Source organism: Coffea eugenioides, chromosome 6 (genome assembly GCF_003713205.1).
Source record: "Coffea eugenioides isolate CCC68of chromosome 6, Ceug_1.0, whole genome shotgun sequence".
NCBI lineage: Eukaryota > Viridiplantae > Streptophyta > Magnoliopsida > Gentianales > Rubiaceae > Coffea > Coffea eugenioides.
In genome coordinates, this window is record NC_040040.1 from 20,672,475 (window position 1) to 20,697,151 (window position 24,677).

A 24,677-nucleotide genomic window follows, 5' to 3' on the forward strand; every position below is an offset into this window, starting at 1 on the left:
CTTGCACACACATAATTTCTGAGAATTATTTTCACACACTATTTTCACACACATAGTGTGTGACTTAATTTATCAATCAATCACTATAGACTCAAATCTACCACCAAACTTTTTCCACGACTAGATTATTTATTTATGAGTAGATAGGGTTTCAGTTAGTCATTTTCATTTTCGGGCTAAAGAAATGTAGAGGATTGTATTGGGGTGAGGATTGGGGCACCCCAGCCCCATTCCCATATATGCATGTTGAACCTCACTCGATAAAAATAAAAATTCAACATTTGTGAAGAACTGCTACAATAAACTTGAGCAGTCGGGGCTGAAGAGTGCGAATTTTTTTCAAGATTGGGCAGTGGATGTGGGATGGGAGCCATGCAGATTGCCTTTCAAATGTAGAGGAGTCTTAGCAATCTGTAGACTTTGTTAGTAAACTAATTAAAGATTTGTCGAAAGCCTTTGTTATGTGCAGTCCACAGACTTTGATAGTAAATACATGTGCCGAGGGGATACATTCAAATTAAGGGTTTAAGGTTTTCTGTAATTGCCAGTCAAATGCGTGCGTGTAAGGTGACTAGGCATGTACCAATGCATTAAAACCCAGATTGTGTTTTTCATTCATCAGTATTAGAATAAGTTTAAGATTATGCCTCTTTTTTAAGTGTTTAAAAACTAAAACTGAACCTGCAAGTTTCATCTGCTAAAAAAAAAAACTGGAATAAACTGTTTCTACAATTGTTTTTTGGTTTGTTATGCACTCTTTTTTCTTTTTTTTTTTTTTGGTTTTCTGCTTTGTTTACGTTTTCTTGAACTCTGTGGAAGAAGGATCAGTCTCATCTTAGGAGGAGACCGTTCATTTCAGGAAAGCTCAAGCTAAATGTGTTCCTATAGACTTGAAATTTAACGGTAAAACACAAAAAATATCTCTATAGTATGATGTATGTGTACTTTAACTCCCTATGATTTTCAGATCTAAAATTTAGTCCCCATGCTTTGTAATGAAAGTGAAACTGTTAAATGTTTCATTAGATTTAATAGTCAAACTTTTCAACTAAAATTATTATGAAATTACAAAATTAACCTTCATTATCTCGTCAACATAATATTCTAAATAAAAGTTGAAGGAAAAATATAATTTTTGAAAAGTTTTGAGGTGAAAAAGAAATTTTGGATAAAAGCTTATATGTATTTGATTTGTTGTTAATGCTATCTGTTGGATTGCTATCACAGTGGTAAAAACGCATATATTTACTTTGTCTCATAAAAAAGAGCAAGGACAAATCATGGTAAAACAAATGTAAGTTTTTTTTTTTTATCACGATGGTGACTGACATTCCAACAAATAGCATTGAAGATAAAGCAAACATAAGTTTGCAACTAAAATTTCACTTTTACCTTAAAACTTTCTAAAAATAGTTTGTTGTCAAATTTGATTTAAAATAGTTTGCTAACCTTAGATTCAAAGGTGATTTTGTAATGTTATAATAATTTTATTTGAAAAGTGTGACTGTTAAATCTAACAGAAAATTTAACAGTTTCACTTTGATTACAAATCACAGGGATTAAATTGTAAGTTTTCAAACCACATGGAGTTAAAGTGTGTGTATATATGCCAAATTATAGGGAATTTTTTGTATTGTTAGCCCAAATTTAACATTTAACTGACTATGCTAGTAATTGAGGAAGTGTGTAAATGTAAGAAAGTGTATGCACCATAAATAGAAAATGTTATAGGTTAATTAGTGCCCTTGCTACTTTATAAAACCCAATTGGAGTTTGTCACCACTAGGGCATCAGTAAGTCGGGCAAGAGTGATAAATATTTAAAATTGGAACTAAAGAATGAAAATGAATAAATTACACTTTTTCAACGAGGTGTACATTTTTATTGCTGGGAATTTTTGTGTGGTTAGCACTGGGGAATGGTTTTGTGCGAAATATCGATCATAAGGTTCATTTTCCCCGACTTCCCTTTTGCATCTAAAAAGTGTACCAATTAAATTCAATTTTAAATATACTAAAATTTGTGCTTGATCTTAAATATTATCCATGAAGCACTAGTTAAACAAGCACCGACCACATCAAATGCTTTTTATTCGTTCAAGTACAACATGCAATGACGACAAAAATGAAGAAGAAGATGATGATTCACAACACCAAAAAGACAAAGATCAAGACCAGAACCTAGTTCAAGAGCAATTTACCCAAGTAATTTCAAAGAAATCGAGAAAACAGCTTTCAAAAAAAGGTAAAACAATGCAAACACGTCAAGATGTTAAACCAAATTCCCATGCTCACTCGCAATCACACAAATGTGGGGCACCCTCATGTGGATGATTTCTTTTGATTGATCTGTTATGTCTTTAAAATTCCTTCATATGTGCGTCTTATTTTTTTGATCATTAGATGTTTCTTTTCCTTTAACAGAGGTCAGGTTTGGCCCCCCTCTAAATCGCTGTACTCTTTTCGGTTATAAATAAATTAAGGGATGGCATCCCTATATATAAAAAAAAAGGGCATAGAAGTTTTCTCCTCTCTAAAAAAAAAAAAGTTAAACAAGCACTAACTAACGTGTGACATGGGAAAACTACTTGCAATATTTAAATATGCTGTGTCACAGTTTGTGCAGAAATGTGGTATTTGATTGATTGATAAGTATTTTGATTAAGTCCAATTAGAAGTTATTAAGTCATTCCTATTCTTTATTTCGAATGACCTATTTCATCCTTCACATTTTGGAAAAGAATTTTTTTTCATCTTTTACTTCTGAAATAAAGCAAATTAATCTTAGGATGATAACCTAATATATATTTGACAAGTAAAATTGGAACATTGCTTGAATTTCTTTCAAATCTAGCTATATTTGATTTGCACTTAACATAAAAAGGAAAAAAAAAATATTCAAAACATCAAGCAAAACCTTTCTCTCTAAAAAATTAAAATTTTTTAAGTTGAAAAATAAATATTTAAAAATTAAGTGAAAGGCACACCGGTTACAAGAACCGAAGGCAAGGAAAATAAGAAAGACACCATTAAAGGAAAGAATAGGCACGAGTAAGTTGAACTGGAAATGGGGATTGCTTTAAAAATTAAAACTTAAGTTCCAAAAAAGAAATTTAAAAATTAAGTGATGTTCCAATTTTATCCCTGGGTTGGAAAATTTTGTAACTCAAAATTTTTTTTACTTTTTAGTGAGAAGAGTTTTTTTTTTGGTGTTATAACTTTTATTTTTTTTTCAGTTTTATGTTGATTTAATGTCATGGGCATATAAGTTATATCGAGATTTGAAAGAAATTAAATTGATGTCCCAATTTTACTCCTAAAATCTATATCCAGTCATCATTCGAAACAAATTTGCTTCGTTTTTATAATGTAAAGCACTAATTTGCTTCATTTTAAACCTAAGAGACAAAAAGAGTTCGTTTCAAAATATGAGGAGTTAAATAGGTTATTTTTCTTTCCTTTTTTAAAATAAATTTTGTACACAGCGAAGCACGTAACCTCTATACTTGGGATCTTATAGCGGAGATTAAAGTTGGAATTCTATAAGGTGAGATTTGACTATTGGTGTTGGGTTACAATTGACTACTACAAAAAGGGTACAAAAACACGTCATGAAGAGGCAGACGATTCTTTGGACTGGTAAGAAAGTCCCCTCCCCCCTACCTCGTCCACCGTCCAACCTTGAATAAATCTCCCTCCACTCAAGGCTGAATCTAAAATTCAAAGTGTTACAAATCCATGTACAAAAGGATCCATTGAGCTCTTCAACATGTGACAAAATATGTGAGTCTTTTTGGAGCAAAGAACCAGATAGATTCAATCTTTGGGCATTTGATGGGCGAAGCTCTTGTGCTCTTGGCCGTCTTTGACCTTCTTCATAGGTGGGACGGGACGGACGATGTCCCTGGCCTTTTGCCGGATTATTCAGAAAATGTATCAGTGCAACAATTTCATTTTGTTCTGAGAAAAGATGTTAATGAATAGGTGCTATTAATGAGTCTTTTTACAAGACATAAAGAAACTAGAAAAGATAATACAAAAGAGGAGAAAAGAACAAAAACTTAAAATATTAAAATAGTGCATATTGAAATACCCCTAAACTTTGGAGAATTTGTAGTAGTGCTTTTTCACTTTTCACCCTAAATTTAAATAAAAAAAAACTCCACTTTGGAGAACCTTGCACAATGAAATTCTAAACTCTCATTTTTGAATACTTTGCACCATAAAAATTCCAAACTTGTACCATTTAAAATGGTCAATTCCTCACAATAAGTCGTGTATTCAAATCCTGCTACTAATGTGAAAGTTGTGTTGGTGGACAATATGTAAGAATATCTATAACTAATCTATTATCTTTTTGGCTCAGATGCATATTGTGACTCGTTGTGGTGATGATCGTCACCAAACCTACCAAATTTTATTCTTACCCCCAAAACAAAAAAAAAAAACTTTTCATCTTTCTTCTTTTTTTCAAATTTACAAAATCAAAAAGCTAAGCATCTTAATTACCGACCACCAGAGAGAATTGAGTCTTCTACAGTATATGATGACGATTTAATATCTTCAAAGCCAGCAGGATGGCCGAAGCCAAGACCAACAGCAGAAACGTCCATGGCCAGTACTGATAAATCTGGCAAGGCAACTGATCCTTCCAAGTACAACAGAACTTGCCTCATACTTGGCCTAATCTCTGGTTCTGAATGAGAGCATAACAAGCCTAGTTTCAACACCATGTCTGCTTCCTCTTTCACATACTCAGTACCCAGCTTTTATTCAACCGCCTGGAGAATATTACCTGCTTTCCAGCACGAAAATACCAAATCAACTAGAATGATATTCTCTTCTGGTACTGCTCGGTGTTCTATTGGCCTTCTTCCACAGGCAACCTCTAGCAAAAAGGCCCCAAAAGCATATACATCAGTGCTTGTTGTGGCCCTCCCTGTCCTACTATACTCAGGGGCAAGGTAGCCAAGAGATCCCGCTACATGGGTGGTTTGAGGTAGAGTTCCATGATCGTATAGCCTTGCTAGGCCGAAATCTCCCAATCTTCCATTCAGTTCATCATCTAACAATACATTACTGGCTTTTACATCTCGGTGGATCACAACTTGCTCCCATTCTTCGTGTAGATAGAGTAATCCTGACGCCACACCTCTGATGACTCGAAATCTTTCGCTCCAGTTGAGGGTACGCTTTGGTTGGTTGAACAGAAACCTGTCTAGACTACCCTTGGACATGAATTCATATACCAAAAGTAACTCTCTTTTACGCCGACAATAGCCCAGGAGCGGTACTAAATTTCTATGGCGCAAGCGTCCAATACTGACGATTTCTGCAATAAATTCTCTGATTCCCTGTCTTGCTTGATGGGAGACCTTCTTGACGGCAACCTCGACCCTGTTTGTTGGCAAAACACCTTTGTAGACCCTGCCGAATCCGCCTTCCCCCAACAGCTCTTTTTCTGTAAACCCCTTGGTGGCAATGTATAAATCTTTATACTTGAACCTGTGAGGTCCATAGGCATGCTCCCATTCTTCCAGCACTTCTGCATACTTCCACTTCCTCCTTAAATAATAAGCTGCCCCAAAAGCTACAATCAACAGAAAAAGTAAGGAGAGGAGGGGCAATCCCACAGTGAAAAATTTAGACACTTTCTTATGTCCAAACCGTGGTAGCTTGGGGAGCCGAGAGAGATCAAGCGCTTGTACATCCCCATTCATCTTGAAGCTCCATCCCAGTACAAAATGCACTGTCCCTAATTCGATTGGACTAGTAGATGCAGAAAATCCAACATACATGGTTTGCAGTAAAATTGACGAAAGATCATATGACAAAGACAAAAGAGGAGTATTTGGTTTAGCAGCCACTATTGGAGCCAATGTAACATTGATTCTCCTATCCACCCCATCGTATTCCACCCAAAGTTGCATCCGTTGACCGCTGCTAAGAGTTAAGTTGTCAAATGAATTCTTGTTATTAGCTTCATAACTTGCTGGTTGGAATACCTTGGACTTCACAGAGTTAATATCAATACCGACATGGTTGTCATTGATATCTCCAAATTCTTGTTCTTGGAAGGTGTCAAGCTCCACAGCAAAAACATGATTTTTTGGACTTCCATTGGTGGTTTCATCGAAGAGGCCGAGGAACTTAGTGGAAGGCCCTCGTGCAAGGACTCTTGTTGGTGCAATCACGAAAGCCATTCCCGGACTAGTCGCGCCTGGGACATCGGGTACCATAGCAAACACAAATTGGGTGGAAAAGGAGAAAGCTGAACTATTAGATGTTTTCTTGAAATTGATGGGATTAGGATAGAAGGCATGAGCCGTTTGTAATTTGGTGTTGTTGGTTATCTGAAGGAGGCCGTTGTTGGTGATTTTGGCTAATCCATACAGGCTTAGATTTGATGACTGAAATCCTTGATAGATGAACCCAACGTCGTCAGAAGCTGCTGCACAAACTGCGACGTGAACTAGAAAACAGGCTAATATTGCTGTTACAAGTCTGAATGACATGGCTATAACTTGGACACCAACTGCCAAATCCTGCTTAATTTTATAGCCTATATTTTACTATCTAGCGATGACGATTTCTGCACACTTTGACTAGATTGTCTGATGTACAATAAAACAATGGTACGGTGGTTGTATATACTAGATTGTCTATGTACAATAAAACAATGCTTTGAAATAAAGGTTTATGCGGTCTAGATACAAAACAATTAATTTCAACCAGTCTAGATACGTTACAATTTGATTTTTCATTTCAAATTTAACCTCTGAAATGATGCAATGTTTTGAAATAGGTTTGCTTGGATAATGAATTATTTGTCAAAATTTATTTACTTGCATAATCAATATATTTTCTAATCACATTTTTATCTTGTATACGTTACATTACAAAACTACAATATTGTTTCGAAAAGTTATCCCAAATAATTTGACTAGTTTCCGATTGTCTAAATGGATGAATGTTACATTTGATAGTTTACTCTTCATTACTATGTTTTCTAAATTGTATCAAGGATTTCTTTGACAACATTAACAATTGCTACCTAAATTGTATCATAGAATTAGCAATTTCACTCCAATGAATCAACTTTTCACTAGATTATATAAAGATACTTTTTGATTTAAAGGGGATAACAAACTGGTGGAAGCTACATAATTTGTGTATATAAACTTAATAATATTGGTTTCTAAACAAAAAAAGAAATTATAACTTTTAGCATTTAAACACAACCCTACTATAAAATGTATGAAAAAAAAAAAAGAAATGAGTGTATCAAAAGCAATGTTTTTAAATTCAGACCATTAAGTGGATGGACTTTCGGCTCACATCTAGTTCACGGTTCAACCAGGTCAATCCGGTTCAAATGTTTTTCTTCTTCTTCTTCTTTTATATTTATGTAAATTTGATGACTTTAAAATTTTTTAAAGAAAAAGTATGAACCGGCTCAAAAGTCCAGTTTTTTTACCAATTTTGATTGGTTTGACCAGTTCTTGACCAAGTTTTACCAGCTGAATGATTTTTTCATTGACAAGTGAACTAGACCAGTGTCATGGCTAGTTTACAATTTGACATGTTGAACCAGGGTCCAGTTTGGTCTTCCAAATACTGATCAAAAGTTTGACAAATCATGCTAGTTCCTCTTTCCTATCACGTAGTGCAAGCTATAAGTCACCTAATAGGCTTTTAAAGAAAAGATTGAGAATTTTAAAACTTCTGACTTCATATTCAAACCAGGTTTGTTAAAAAAAAAAAAAGAAGTAAATAAGAGACACGAATTTCTTTTTCTGAAAGAAAACGGTATCGTGATTGAAAACTGAAAGAAGAATTCAGTGTTTGATAAATCTCTCATGTCCCCAGTTTGTTGTGAAGAGAGATATGTTGATAATCTCTGGTGCTGTTTAGCAATAGTGACAAAATCAGTACAAAATCAATTGTGACCCGGGACTACTAATAATTTGCTCAAGCAACACGAAACAACAAAAGATGTGAGATATTAGGAGGTGCTTGGTAAGTGGATTTCAAGACAAGAAATAAGTTTCAATTTAAATCATATTTATACATAAATGTTTATTTAAAATTAATCAGAGTAAGCTAATTGGTTACATAGATCCGTTCTATGTGTTTAATGATTAATTACTATACAGTAAGTTTTACTTATGTATTGTATTTTTATTACTAAAACTCATTGTCGTAAAGTTACCGAAAACTCTGAAATTTTATCAAATTAATTGTTATTCCCTATTTTATCATACATATAGTGATAGTGATATGAAACTTGAACCAAACGGCCATTTTAGCTTTGTGGCGAAAAAAAGAATGCATACTTACCTACACCCTATCTGGGTGCAACCCGATATCCCATCAAAAGTTTGACCACTTTCTGGCCTTGATAAGCCTCCCAGTTGCTATGTCGTTTGCGTCCCTCTTCTGCGCAGTTTCTCTACAATAATAGCCTGCACGCCACGGCATTTGACGTGAGAAGCTAATCGATCTTATTGGTATTATGTAGCAGTTACTTACGATTGTTAGAGTAAAACACGCAGTGGAAGTATCAGTCAAATCCCATATACCAAAAAAGAAAGCCATGGGGATAGATCAGACAAACGTAGCGTAAACTTTCCGGACTTTGATTAGTCACAATGGAAGAAGCAAAGGATTCAAACGGCTGAAAATATCAAAATCTAGAAGGCACGGAGGACGACTATCAAATTCTATCAAAGAACAATTTTCCTCAAATATAATTGTGGACTTACAAGTGCTTAAATAAATAAACAAAATTATAAAACCTATTCCAATACTAACACTTAAAAAACACAATCTAATTTTATTTCCTAAATTAACATTGATACCAATTCTAATTTAATTACCAAATAACAAGTCAACTTCTAAAACTACTAAAATTAGCTTTTTCTTTTTCTTTCTTGTGAACATTGCCTTTTTTAAACCAAGTTATTCATGTAATCGGGTCCAATGTCATTTCTAACTTGAGTTGCCATTGCAAACCCCCTCGCATTGCAGATAATGAACAACTCTAACTTTATTTTAGATCTTCATCTTCATGTGGGATTGGATAAGACTTGTACTTTGCATGCAAACTAGTAACTTTCGTTGGTCAAAAAATCATCTATATTAACCCATTCATGATTAGAATCTTTTTTGGACTTTTTTTTTTCTCGTGGTACACAATTTAAATGTGTAAATTGTTGGAGGAATCGGAGCCTATGCAAGAGTGAATTGACTAGTTGGAGAACTCCATGAACAAACAAAAATGGAGCCATACCCGAGCCTCAGTGCATGAATCTAAAACTTTCAGCAATGAAGAGAAGGAGTATGTGAGGCTTCCTAGGCATGACAGACATGAAGTTGGACATGAAAATGATTCCATCAAAGGGATCAAACTCAAGATTCCTTCATTCCAAGGAAAATAAGGTCTGAAGGCCTACTTGCAGTGGGAAAGGATGAATGAAATTGTCTTTGACTGTCACCATTACGCCGAGGAGCGAAAGGTAAAACTTGTTGTGATTAAGTTTATTGACTATATTATTGTATGGTGGGATCAGGTTGTGACTAGTAGGAGGAGGAACTGGGAGCGTCTAATAGCGCAACGGATCTTCTGTCCCACACCCTGTGCTACTCTCTGTCCCATTTTTTATTATATTACTATTTCTCCTTCATAAACATCATGTTTTAATTCTTTTTTATTTTCTTAAGATCCAATGACTATTAATTGAGTAATACACAAAATTTAACAAATTCAAAAAATCAAAATGCATAAAAAATGAGATTTTTTATGAATTTTCTACTATATTTTTAAATTTTCTATTATATATTGCTTTTTTGAAGCTATTGTATTTATTTTTTACTTAATTAATAGTTATTGGATCTTAAGGAAACAAAAAAGAATTAAAACATGATGTTTATGAAGGAGAAATAGCAATATAATAAAAAGTGGGACAGAGAGTGGCACAGGGTGTGGGACAGAAGATCCGTTGCGAACTAATAGACACTTGGACCAAGCCAAAAGGAGCAATGAACAGATGTTTTGTGCCAAGTTACTATCACCATGACTTGGAGCAAAAGCTCCAAACTTTAACTCAAGACAACTGCAACGTCAAGGATTATTTTAAGGAGATAGAGATTGCTATTATGCATATGGATGTGCAAAGAGGATCGAGAGGCTCTCATGGCAAGACTCTTCAATGGATTAAGGCTTGAAATTGCTGAAGTAATTGAATTGCAGCATTATATTGAAATTGGTGATATGGTTGATAAAATTATCAAAGTGTAGTGTCACCACAAGAGGTGGGATAGTACATGATCCAATTCCAATTTTCAACCCACCAATTGGAGGACCGCATAGCCTAGGAAGGAGAAAAAGAATTCGGTTTCCAATAACTCAGCTAAACTAAAATTTGAAGTTGCAAAGCCTAATTCCAAAGCTGTCCAAGAATCATCTAAGTCTTGAAACCGTGATAACAAATGTTTTTAAGTGCCAAGGATAGGGACTTATAGCTTCTCAATGTCCAGATCAATGATCTATGCTTACTTGGGACAATGGTGAATTTATAATGGATGATGAAGCCGAATATGAGTGGATACCATCTTTGATCGAGGAGGATGGAGATTCAAGTGAAAAATTGCCTACTAATGATCAAGTTGGTCTTGTTATAAGAAGAGCATTGGCTGCCCATGTTAAGGAAGATGAGGAAGTGCAAAGGGAGAACATCTACTATACATGCATGTTGTAGACACCAAAATTTTGGTGTAATTTCATTTTTAGTTTTTTATTTGTCATGTTCATTTTTAGTTTTTAGTTTCCAGTTTTATTTTTATTTTTAAGTTTTATCATAGAATTTGTTAAAAAAAAAAAAGAAAGAAAAGCATTCAGTCGTTTGTAATTTAAATTCAATGCTTTCTTGAAAGAAAAAAAAGAAAAAGAGGAAAAGAAAGAAAAATCATAAAAAAAGAAAAAGGGAAATTTGTTCACAAAAATATGTTTATTTCTTTAAATTCAACCTTTTTGCACTTTAGTTATTTTTATTAAGTTATTTTGAAAAAGAAGAGAAAAAAGGAAAAATGAAGAAAATTTGAAGAATGGACATTTTTGTTGTTTTTAGTTGTTTAGTTTTTAAATTATTTTCGTTATTATTATTATTACCTGGTTTTTGTCAATTTGTTATTATTATTATTATTTATATTTTATCATTTCTGTATTTATTAAGTTGAAAGTTAAAAAAAAAAAAAAAAAAAAAAAAAAAAAGAGTGATACGCGGCAGCAAGCTGCGTTTTTCGCAGCTTGCAAAGAAATGTTCGGCAGCTCCTTGGGCTGCAAATATAGAAGAGCTGGCTTGAAGTTTAGGGTTATCAGGGGATATAAAAGGAAAAAGAAGGGGCAGCCGCAGAGGGGGAGCAAGGGAAGAGCTACGGGAGAAGGGAAAAAACGAAAAGAGAGTTTGAGAGAATAGAGGATCGAGGAGAGAAAAAACAGAGAGGCCATGAAGAGTTTCTGAAAGAGAAAACCGAGAGAGAGTGTGAGATAAAGACTAAAGAGAGAGCTGGGGTTGACGGGCTTGAGAAGAGAGCTACGGCAAGCAGAGGGAATGACGGCTGAAACAGGCGGCTGGGTAGAGAGATCAGAAAACAGGAAAAGGAACGGAAAAAGGGAGCTTTACAGAAGATTTTCCGACAGGAAAAGGCTGACCTTTTAGCCTCCCTCGGATGCATTTTTCTCTTTGGCTATAGCTTTGTTTGAGCTCCAGTTGCGAGCTTGTCCCTGCCGCATGCCGCTGCAACGAAATTTTCTTGGCTTCGTTTCAGCCAACTTCCCCGCTTCATTCTGATCTCCCCAGGGCTCCTCAGGGAGAGATCTCGGTTTCTGGGTAAACTACATCATGGAAGGAACAATTTCTGTTGAGACATCTTGAACGAAAAACAACTGGAAGGGTGTCAAATCTGGCGACAAAGGAGCTGCTCTGCCTCCACTGCACCGAACGAAAACGCAGCAGAAACTTTTGCTTTGGCCCAGCAATTCAGGTGATCGTTTCTGAGCCCCTCCCACACTAGTTTACGTCCCTCATTGTTTATGGATGGAGATAGTTTCCTTTGACTGAAACTTTCATGAAATTTCAGATTATTGCGTGAGCTTCTCCTTTTCTCTTGAATGAATTGTTTTTCCTTGGGTTTTATTTGCTTCTGATGTTGCGAAAGGGCTGTCTTTTGTGGTTTGAATTCATCAAAAGAATAGAGGGTTTCCATGCTATTTGTTTTGTGATTCGAATAAATCAAAGTTGGCTTTCAATGATTCTGGTCTCGTGTTTTCCTTTTGTTGCATGTTCAGCCGCGTTGCGTTGATCAAAGTGTTTAGTCATTAAGTGATGTTGGAGTGAGGGTCTTTGCTGGCTTTTTGTTTGAAGTCTTCTATGAAACTTGCACTTGAAAGCTTAATGTTGCAGGAAAATTCTGGAATGAATGTTGCAGCAGAAATTTTGCTTCGATCACCTCGCAGACTCCTTATTGGCTTTGATGGATTTTTGTTTAGTTGCATCATGAAGCTGATGATGTTTGTAGTATGTTCCTGATGCATGTGTCTTTCCTGCTGTGTGTATTTTGGGTTACTTCTATAGCCTTAATCTCACCCATAAAATGCTTTACCATTGGCTTTGTTAAAATGAAAGTTTGGAATTCTTGGCTGAAACAAAAAGCTGCGTCCCATTTTTTATGTTTGCTGTCTCCCACGCTCCCCTCAGCGATTCACCAAAGCTGGTTTAGGCATCTATCTTGCTAGTTTTCAGTTTTGTAGCATGAGCTAGGAAGAACAAACCAAAGTTGCTGGATGTTTTGTAGCATGAGCTAGGAAGAACAAACCAAGTTGCTGGATTTTTTTTAGCATTTGAATGTTCTTGTTTTTCTGGATTTTTGTGTTCCGAAGAGGGGGAAGAATGTGTGATCTCCTTAAAAGTTTTCTTGTCTGTTTGGATTGTGTTAGATTAGGCGCTTCATTGCTTGGCTGGAAATTATGAAAGTGCATCAAGTTTGTTACAGAAACTCAAGCTTTCTACGTGGTTGCATGGAATCTGCATGCATGTTGCAAAGAAAAATTGCATTCCAACCCCCCAAGTTCCCCTTTGTTTCACTATGACCCAACCAATTGAAAAATTTCCTCAATTTGGTCTTTGGCTTTTAATTTTACAACTTCATTGCTTGTTTGTTTCAATTGACTACCATGCTTCGTTTCAATTGCACTTAATTCATAACATTAGGGGCTTTATGACCAAGTGAGCTTGTGTTTGCCTATTTTCTTTAATTTTCCCAAATAAATTGGTACCTTGACCTTTTTATTATTTTGGAGGGTAAATTGGTAATTCCACTTCATTGGGCCCCAATTTCAAGGGAGGTACACTCTATCCCTCACTTGCACTTCATTTGACCCTACGTGCTCCTACGTGTTATGTGAATATGCCTGCCTACTCCGCTTTCCTTACCTCCTTGCCTGCATTTGCTTGTTTTTACTTTTATTTAAGTTTTATGGGGTATGTGTACACCTCTTGGCTTGTAATAGATAGGGCTCGGAGAGCATCTGGTCCATTTCCCCTTCCCCTTGGTTGCTTTTATTTAAGTTTTATGGGGTATGTGTACACCTCTTGGCTTGTAATAGATAGGGCTCGTAGAGCATCTGGTCCATTTCCCCTTCCCCTTGGTTGCTTGTTTTGTTGCTACATGTTTAATTGCTTTAGTAGGCTCTTGCATCTAGTCGAGCATGCTAAGTGCTACGTGCTACGTGTTTACGAGCGTTTTGGCATGTCTACTTGCTTTCATAACCATGAATGAATGGAATGGATGGATGTACGTCACCACACTAGTCCAATGCTAGTTGTGGCTCATTAGGCCATCCCTTTTTGTTAGTGCATATTTGCATGTTCGCTACATGTCATGCATTTTTCTTAGTTTTATCATTTGGCATGCTCCTCGAGCCCCTTTTCCCTCATTTTAGGATTCTTTGCATCTCATGCTAGTTAGGGTACATTTGCCTGAAGAGTCCCCTTCCGATAAGGGAAACGAGCGAGTGTGGCTACTCGATAGCCTTAGCACGCTAGTTTTGCCTTCTAATCAAAGGGAAAATCAAGTCACGATTTAGGTCTCCCCGTACCCAATATGCATGAATTCCCTAGGCTCATGCATTCTCAATCCACTCTATCATTACACTTTCACTTTCGTCTCATTTGCACACATGCACCTTTTTATCACCTTCACTTGCACACAAACACTTTTTTGCCTTCACTTGCACACGAACACTTTTTTGTCTTCACTTGCACACGAACACTTTTCACCTTCACTTGCACACGAACACTTTTTTATCTTCACTCGCACACGAGTACTTTCATCTACATTCGCACACCTTCACTCTTATCTTATTACTTTTATCATTTTTCTCACTTCACACAAACTCACACTTTCACATGGCATGCATTCCACTCATTTTTCACGTCATTTAGGTTTAGGTGTGACCTCTCCAAAAGGATCATTATTGGGCTTCACAATTAATGTGATTAGCACCACTCAACCTTTGAAGAGAAATTTCCCCCAATACCCCTAGGTCTAGGTTTTTGCATTCATATAGACATATCCAATATGCGATACATACCTTGGGTAGAAAAATTAGGAAAAATGGTTCAAGTCACGCAACTAGCCTTGGCTAGGTCGAAGGGGTGCCTTGGATTTTTATCCTTGCCTTCCCCTTCGTCAAATGTGACCCCCGATCCCTCTTTTGGTTACGTAGACCCAAAGTTCTCAAAAAGGGTTTATTTACTTTTTTATTCAAAAACAAAAAACACTTTTTGGGTGACTTGGTACACCCTAACTCTATACCAAGTGGCGACTCCATTTTTTATACAAAAAAAAACCCTTTTGAACTTCACTTGGCCAAATCGTCGCATTCTGAGTCCCATGGCCTTTTACTTTTCATTTTGCACACGTTCACACATTACACACCACACTTCGCACAATTCAACTCGAATCAAAAAGTGGGGCGCGACAGTTGGCGACTCCACTGGGGACTTCCTAAGTGGGTCCGAGCATTTGATTTGGCCATTCTTTTCCCTTTTCTACCCTTTTTATGCATAGCGTTTGGATATTAGGGTTGCATTTTTCCTTTTTAGGACTTTTTGCCTCGCGCACGTACCAAACTACTCCCCACTCACGTATGTATGATTGGTTGTTTGGATGTATATTTTACTCGTTTTATCTCGCGCTTTGCATTGCATTTGGGTGGGGGATGTACCTTAGAGCCTCGCGTTGGTTCTTGATCTCTCCCCTCCAAACGAGCACTGGCATACGCGCATACGCTTTAATTATTTTTACCCCTCATTTATTTTTCTTTTAGTGGCTTGTCACGCCACTCCACCCTATTAGGATTTTAGGCGACCCACTTGGACATGTGATCGTATCACGACGTGTGCGTAGCATGATCCGAGGGGTCACTCGATCTTCCGCTTTAAACTTTAGGTTGATAACCTATTAGTTTTTAGTCGAAGGTTGAGGATTTTTTAGATTCGCCCAGACGGGTAGCCGTAACACGACGTGTGCGTAGCAACGTCTGGGGAATCGCTCGAGCCACCGACAAGGAACCTTGGGAGTGATGACCCTTGGTTTCCAAGTCTGAAGGCTCGGGGACCTATGACTTATCGAGTCTAGATGCATTAGTGAACCTAACCTCATGCATCCATTTTAGCTTGCCTAGGGTAGAGTCGACCTTACCCTATTAGGGACACTATTCACGAGGGGAGGGGTCCAACCCCTTTCTCCCTTTTATCGCTTTATTTCTTTGTGCTGATTTCGTTGCCACAATGTGTTATGTGTATTTATCTGGCTGAACTAACTTTTCTTGGTTTTGTGTCCCCATTGCATTCACAAACCCTAGCAAATAGGAGGTCTGGTATGACCTTCTTTTAAAACCTACCCTCGTAGATAGGTTATTGCACGTTTAAAGATTTTGGTATATTGCATTCATAGATTAATAATTGCATGGCATTCTAAGCCTACCTTGGCGTATAAAAGGTCCTTTTAGGTCATATTGCATTTCAAATTGCATTTTTACTGCTTTAATAAAATGGCATCATGCATAAACCCTAGAAAGGGAATGCCACATAGGGAATCCTGTGTTTAGGAATAAGCCACCTTGTGTCTCGGATACTTAATCCAGTGAGACTTGCACGTTTACATTTTGTACCATCCAAAGGGATAGTGCACAAGGTAAGGTAGGATCCGATCGTTTTCATGGAGTGATCTTTGGAATATGAGCATCTAATAATCACTTTTTGGCCATTTTATCAAAAATTGGTAAAAATCCCTTGCGTGAAGGACATTAATTTGACGAAATTTACAAATGATTCCTCCTATTGAGACGATAAATAAAGTGAGGCCAAAATTTGATTTTTAGAAGGTCATAGACTAGTGCACCTCAATAATTTTGAAATAGCCAATGGCCGGACAACTCAACCAATCCATTTTGCCAATTCATTCAATAAATCACCAATTCATTTGACCGATTTACCCTTTTTAGGGTCATTCGGTCGATTTTGAATAAATCGTCAATTCATTTGACCAATTTACCCTTTTAGGGTCACATGGTCGATTTTTGAATAAATCATCATTTCTTTTGACTAATTTACCCTTTTTAGGGTCATGCGGTCGCTTTTGAATAAATCCCTAATTCAATTTAATTCATTTGACCAATTTACCCTTTTTAGGGTCATTCGGTCGATTTTGAATAAATCATCAATTCATTTGACCAATTTACCCTTTTTAGGGTCATGCGGTTGCTTTTGAATAAATTATCAATTCAATTGACCAAATTACCCTTTTTTAGGGTCTTTTGACTAATTTACCCTTTTTAGGGTCATGCGGTCGCTTTTGAATAAATTATCAATTCAATTGACCAAATTACCCTTTTTAGGGTCTTTTGACCAATTTACCCTTTTTAGGGTCATTCGGCCGATTTTTGAATAAATCCCTAATTCAATTTAATTCATTTGACCAATTTACCCTTTTTAGGGTCACCTGGTCGATTTTCAATAAATCATCAATTCATTTGACCAATTTACCCTTTTTAGGGTCATTCGGTCGATTTTGAATAAATCGTCAATTCATTTGACCAGTTTACCCTTTTTAGGGTCACCTGGTCGATTTTCAATAAATCGTCAATTCATTTGACCAATTTACCCTTTTTAGGGTCTTTTGACTAATTTACCCTTTTTAGGGTCATGCGGTCGCTTTTGAATAAATTATCAATTCAATTGACCAAATTACCCTTTTTAGGGTCTTTTGACCAATTTACCCTTTTTAGGGTCATTCGGCCGATTTTTGAATAAATCCCTAATTCAATTTCATTCATTTGGCCAATTTACCCATTTTTAGGGCAATCGAGCCGATTTTGAATAAATCAAGTTTCGTTCAATCTATTTGATCAATTTACCCTTTTTAGGGTGATCTGATTAATTTTGGATAAATTTCATTCAATTCATTTGACCTGTTTCCCTTTTTAGGGTAATTCGGTCGATTTTAAATAAATTGTCAACTTCATTCAATCCATTCGCCCTATTAGGGTTTCATTGTCAAATTCCAAATTGGGAAATCTAGTCAATCTTTGAGAAAACCATCCATTATATCCAACTATTTAATCAGTTGGGTTTTTGACTCATGCTTCACTGAGGAAATTTGTCAACGAATTCCAATCTCTTCGATAGGAGGTCGTCAAGGTTAAACCCATGTGTTTTGCAAATCAAAAGTGATCAATCTATTCGGACGTTGTCCTCATTTTGACAAATCTCTCGTCACTCCAATGGCCAAATTTTTCAAATTATTTTTCACTCCATAAGCTGATTGGATCCATCAGGTATAGTATGGTGCCTACTCTAACGGATTGCATTTTCATGCTAGGCCTACCCTTGGCATAAAAGGGTTCCCCCATAGGACATGCATACCGATTTTATATTCTTGTTCACTAACTCGGGGTATTTTTCTTTTGTTTCCCCCCTCCCCTGCATTCATAAAAATGTTGCAATAAGATGAAAATATTTCCCTATATTGGATAACAATTTTTGATCCGATAAAGTTTGGAAAGTATTATTTGATTCTTGGGCAGATCCAACAATGGAAACCTGAAAGATCCATTTGAAAGCTCTAGGCTAAGAGTTTCTAAGAGAGTTCATAATTGTTTTCAAAGAAATTTCTGTATATTTGACTTGTTAATATATTTTTGTGTCAAAAGAAAAGGAGATGAAAAGTGTACATGTGGAGCCTTTTACAAGTTTCTCTTTTCTCATTCGTATCATAATTGAATGAGGAATTTTGTTTCAAACTTTTCAGCAATAAAATTTTTGGACAATTATTGTTTTGTGTATATTTATGTACATTTCATTCTTTATTCTTACTCATTGGAGATTTCATGATGAATTTTGACAAATAAGACCAAATTAAGATTTTTTCAACCTCCAACCTGAAAATTCACAAGTGTACGCTTTCAAAAATCCTTGTGTACACTAGATTGTTGATCCGAGTTACACAATGAGAGTGCTCAAAAAAAAAAAAATTGAAAGAGGTCATTCAGAAGGCCCATGAGATACCTTTCTCCTTCACTTAATTCCAAAATAAAATCAGTCACATTGATTGATAAAATGCAAATTGGAGCGAACTTTGCTTAGAAAAAATGCCCATTGGTTTAACCAGATTCAATTCACATCTAAGTGAAAGCAAAAATGTGCATTATTCTTGTTTGTTTTGAAAATTTGGAATGATACTTCGAGCATTCTTTGCTCTACCTATACACATTTTATCATTTGCTCTTCCATTTGAGCCTATGGAAGAATAATTTCGTTTCACATAAGTGCCTTAATGATCTCTACCCTACATTGGAAAAACTTTCAAAAGGGAATGGGTTCTTAATGAGCATTGCATTACTTTGATTGTCATGAGGTGTAAGAATGATACTTTGGCCATCATTTCTACAATCTAAACACTGATCATCCCTTGCATCCTCGTTTGAGCTAAATTGGTGGTTCTTTTCGAGTGCACATATGATCGCACCCCACATTGGGGAAGGAGATTGGGAAATTTTGAAAAAAAAAAGAGAGAGAAAAGAGAAAAGCAAAAATGCCAAAAGGAAAGAAAAGAGGGAATCACAAATTGGAGAAGTTTGAATTTATCGGGGATTCAATTTTGGAAAAAGAAAGGGAAGAGATTTGTCCGCGTGGATCGCCAACGTTTCACAAATATGGATGAACAAGGGTCTTCCTCAATCAGTTAATTCAGATACATGCCAAAAATTTCCCATTAACGAAAGTTTCCTTTCGGAGTTATTGTAAGGAACGGAATACAAGTCAGGCCATCTTCTTTTCCAATCAAACATTCTATCCCTAGCTATCCTTTTTGAGCCTTCAGAATAAATTATTTCGTTTGGCAACCCCTGAGAATCGCAAACCCCACACTGGGGGCAAGTTTGTGTTGAAAAAGAAAATTTCAAAAAGTGAAAAGCAACAAAATCAAAAGCAAAAGAAGAAAAGAGAACCTCAGTTCAAAAATAAACTGGGGCAAATTTCAAAGAATGGCAAAAAGCCGAAAAGGCAAAAGAAAAGAAAATGAAAGTGAAAAGCCTCAATTGAGCATAAATTGGGGCAAATTCTGGTTTAACCCTAAAATAGGGTTGGTAACAATGCGATCTCAGATTTTTCAAACTGCTTTTGAAATCTGCCTTCAAGCCTTAACTTGCCTAAACACCCCGCCTGACCCCATTACAAAAGCCAAAAGTCCTGACTTCTGTTCTTTGCAATGGCCTTGTCAAGGAAATCTCTGATGCCGGAAATTTTAGCTGTATTTCTGAATTGATTGGGTGTGAGGTTGACACTGCTCTTCATATGAAACCCCGCGAGGGCAATTTTGAAAAAAAGAGAAAAAAAAGGGGAAAAAGCGAGCGAATGCAAAAGAAAAATGCAAAAAGATTTGATGCTGAAAGTCCCTGGTGAATGATGAGGGAAAAGTCAAAATCCAAAATCTTGAAATCCAAAATGAGGGAAATTTTTGAGGAAAATGCGATCTTCGGTGCAGTGTCCTTGAACGACTTATCTTTTAACTCTCGTTTCAAGCCAAATTACAAGCTAATAAAGTCCATCGTTGACTTATTCTTTCATGACAATCCAAAGTGAGGATTATGCTCGTAAGAAATCCATCAATCATTTGTGATCATGGGAGTATAACCAGTTTTCACCGGTTTAGCTATCGTTTCTACCCATTTTGTTGCAAGCCTGTCAAGCTTGTATGTTGACTCAGTTTTCTTGGCATATAAGGGTGACAAACTATTTTGCTTTCATGAAGACGTGATATCGAATGAGCACAAAATGAGACAAATCTTGACCTCCCATCTTCCTTTAGCCATTTCCAAATCAAAAATATAGTCACTTGATTGGTCCTGACAGATGAGCCAACAAGAAGTGGTGACCCACTACCCAAAGCACCGATGCTAAAAGTGAGGGAGAAATCTTCTTGAATTTGGTGTTATCTTGGAAATATTCATCATGAATTTTGCTATATGAGTTTAAGCAAGACATTTCAATTTTCTTCACATGCTATGCTTACTTTGTTCAAACAAATGAAGCGTCATCCAAGCAAAATTTTTTGAAGTCAAGTGAGCCCATACTGGGGCAAATTTTTGTTTATGAGATTTCACAAAATAAGCCCACACAGGGGCAAATATTTGTGTAATCCAATTGAGGATTTCGTCCAAGAATCAAATAATGTATTTTTTCAAGTCAATCACGCTGCCCTTTTCATGAAAATTTGAATGCATGAAAGCCCCCTGTGCAGGTATTCATAGTTGAAATCGACGAAAGAGCATCTGGCGATGTGGAAGGCCGACGCCGAAGAAAGAGAAGAAAGAAGGGAAAGAGAAGGCCCTACACTGGGGCAAATTATTTTTTGAAAAATTCTCTCGAAAAATCAGAAAATTCAAAAGTCAAAAATCAAAAATCAAATTCAAATTTTTGTTACTTGGAAAATCAAATTTCTTGATTCCTGACAAATCAAATTCAAGTTCTTGACCAATTGGATGGTAGGACTGGGTCTTATCCCGCTGACCATTCACTTTATCACGTTGGGCCTGGATGTCGTGCCGCCAACCTCACTTTATCATGACAAAATTTTATCAAAAAACATTTTCGGGTCAGTCCCACGATCGAAGGCATTTTCGGGTCAGTCCCATGATCAAAAGCATTTCCGGGTCAGTCCCATGATCAAAATCTTATTCGGGTCAGTCCCACGATCAAAAGCATTTCCGGGTCAGTCCCACGATCAAAAACATTTTCGGGTCAGTCCCATGATCAAAAGCATTTTCGGGTCAGTCCCACGATCAAAAGCATTTTCGGGTCAGTCCCACGATCAAAAGCATTTCCGGGTCAGTCCCATGATCAAAATCTTATTCGGGTCAGTCCCACGATCAAAAGCATTTTCGGGTCAGTCCCATGATCGAAAGCATTTCCGGGTCAGCCCCATGATCAAAAGCATTTCCGGGTCAGTCCCACGATCGAAAGCATTTCCGGGTAGTCCCACGATCGAAGGCATTTTCGGGTCAGCCCATGATCAAAAGCTGTTCGGGTCAGTCCCATGATCAAAAGCATTTTCGGGTCAGTCCCACGATCAAAAGCATTTTCGGGTCAGTCCCACGATCCATTTTTTCAAAAGCATTTCGGGTCAGTCCCACGATCAAAAGCATTTTCGGGTCAGTCCCACGATCAAGAGCATTTTCGGGTCAGTCCCGCGATTCAAAGCCTGTTCGGGTCAGTCCCGCGATTAAAATCTTATTCGGGTCAGTCCCACGATCAAAAGCATTTTCGGGTCAGTCCCATGATCAAAAGCTCATTCGGGTCAGTCCCACGATCAAGAGCATTTTCGGGTCAGTCCCACAATTCAAAGCTTATTCGGGTCAGTCCCGTGATTAAAGCCTGTTCGGGCCAGTCCCATGATTTGAATTTTCTATCTCTAGTCAATCCCAATTTTATATTTCTGTCCGGGTCCATCCCGTGGGTCTATCCCAATTTTACATTTCTGTCCGGGTCTATCCCGTGGGTATATCCCAATTTTACATTTCTGTCCGGATCTATCCCGTAGGTCTCTCCCCATTTTAAATTCCTGTTCGGGTCAGTCCCGATTTTAAATTCCTGTTCGGGTCAGTCCCGATTTCAAAATTCCTGTTCGGGTCAGTCCCGATTTCAAAATTCCTGTTCGGATCAGTCCCGTTTCAATTCTGGTTCGGGTCAGTCCCGTTTTATTTTTCATGTTCGGGTCAGTCCCATATTAGAATTCCTGTTCGTTGGAATCTTTCGCAGCCGAATAACACAGGTAAGTATTTGGTGTCTACTTCTTTGTCTCAAGTTTTTTCAAAACTCAGACAAAGAGGGGCAAACTGTAGACACCAAATTTTGAATAATTTTATATAGCATCTATTTCATGATTTTCATTTTAGATTGCTTGCGTTCGTTGTTTACTTTTAGTTTTAATTTTTGGTTTTAGCTTTTAAGTTTAAAGTTAGCGAAGAGCTTTTAGAAAAAAAAAGGAAAATTTGTTCACAAAAATATGTTTATTTCTTTAAATTCAATCTTTGGGCACTTTAGTTATTTTTATTAAGTTATTTTGAGGAAAAAGAAAATGATGAAAAATGGAAAATTTAAAATTTAAAAATGGCTATTTTTGTTTAGTTTTTTGTTTAAAATTATTTTTGTTTTGTTATTATTATTATTACCTGGTTTGTGTAATTTTGTTATTATTATTATTTATATTTTATTTTATCATTTCTGTAATTATCAAGTTGTTTTTCAAAAAAAAAAAAAAAAAAAAAAAAAAAAATGCTCGCGGCATGCAAGCTGCATTTTGCCGCAGCTTGCAAAGGGGTCATCGAGCGGCTCCTTAGCTGCAAATACAGGGAAAGTTGCTGGAGTTTTAGGGTTGGGGTTTGCTCGTATAAAAGCCAAGAGAAAGGCTACAGCCGCAAGGAGGTTTTTTGGAGAGCATGGACAGGCTAAAAAAACTGAGCGAGGGTTTTGGGGGAGAGAGAGTGAGCGGATAAGAAAACCCGAGAGAAGGCGGAGAGAAAGGGGGCTGGGCATCGAGTGATGGCTAAAAAATCTGAAGGAAGAACAAAGCAAGCAAGAGATTGGCAGCGTGGGTTCTGAAAGAAAAGAAACGAAGAAAGCAAGAGGGAACTTTGGGTAGGCCGAGAGAAAGAGAGAGCTTCATCGTAGGGGGCTGGGCATCGAGTGACTGCGGCAAAGATTTGGAAAGGCTAGTGACGGCTGGGAAGGTTTTGGTGGAGAGCAAAAGAAAGAAACAGAAGGAGAGGTAAAGGCGACTGGGTTTTAGAGGCAGAGGTAGCTACGGGCTAAGTTTCTGGGGGGAGCTAGCCAAGTGGGGATCTGAAATGAAGAAAGTTGCAGTAGAGGTGAGCGGCTGAGTTGAGCAAAAGGGGTAGGAGAGTTCCCTGGCGGTGGAAGCAAGAGCCAAGGAGTGACGGCTAGAAAGACTGAGGGAGAAGGAAAGAAAAGCCACACAAAAGTGGCGGTGGTAAAGAAAGCCAGAACCAGAAATGATTTTCTGCAAAAATTTCGGCAGAACAGGCTGGTTTTCGGCACCCCTTGCGGCATGATTATCTCCTTTACAGTCATTTAATTCGTTTGGGTTTTGGTTTCTGCATCAAATACGAAGCCAGGGGAAGGATTTTTGTTCAGAAATGGTTCGCAGAAAGCACCTGGAAAGCCCTTGAATCTGGCTCCCAAATCATCAGCTTGGCTTCGCGGGTGTGGGTTCGAAATCTCCATGAAGCCAATCCAGCAGCCTTTTTACGGAAATTCCTGACCTGATTTTGATCCAAAAGGCTTCATCAGGTACTCTTCTGAACTAGTTTTATAGTCCCTCTCTTTGTCATTTGTTGGTTTAGTCAGCTATCTTTCTTTCCATTTTGCTGCATTTTATGTCCGTGAGCCTTGCTGCGTTTTTTTTCTTTCATGTCGGTCAATTCGAATTTTCTGTTTTAATCCTGCAGCAAAACGTAGTACTTGGTTTAGATGATGATTGAGATTTGTTTTGTTCGTTTGTTTTGACTCGAAATTTTGATATTCGTTGGGACTTGTTTGCATGACAAAGTGAAAGAATGCCACGGTTGAAGGTTGCAGAAATTTCCAGATTTAGCATGTTTTTTCCCTTCTATGAAATTTTCAATTCTTGGGGTCTCAAAGTGGAGAGAATGCTTGGTGAATTTGTTACTTTAACCCAAGACAAAAATTCTCAGATTCGGTCAGATTGTCTGTGTTGATAAGAAATGGAGGAAGTTGCGGCAGTTTTTTGTTCTTCAAGTGTTTACATATTCTTCCAGAAATTTTGCACGAGATCTTTTCTAAACTTTCTATTTGTTTGGATGATGGTGGGTATGGTGTTTGCGCCTAATTTAAAGTGTGTGTTGGGTTTGAAATCAGAATTTTGAAAACCAGCTGCGCGTTTGGATTTTGTTTCGGTTGTTGAGAGCATCAGAGCAACACATTGCAGAAGTTCTCTTTGCATTTGATTTATATGATTCTGTGTTTTAACATGAAAGTTTTTATGGTGACAAATGAGATTAATGTGTGATTGTAT

The 24,677-nt window shown here is 37.0% G+C and overlaps 1 pseudogene; it reads right to left on the reverse strand.

Moving 5' to 3' along the window:
• Positions 1-4,504: 4,504 nt before the first annotated feature.
• On the reverse strand, positions 4,505-6,514 carry LOC113773810 (annotated as a pseudogene).
• Between the last annotated feature and the right edge of the window lie 18,163 nt (positions 6,515-24,677).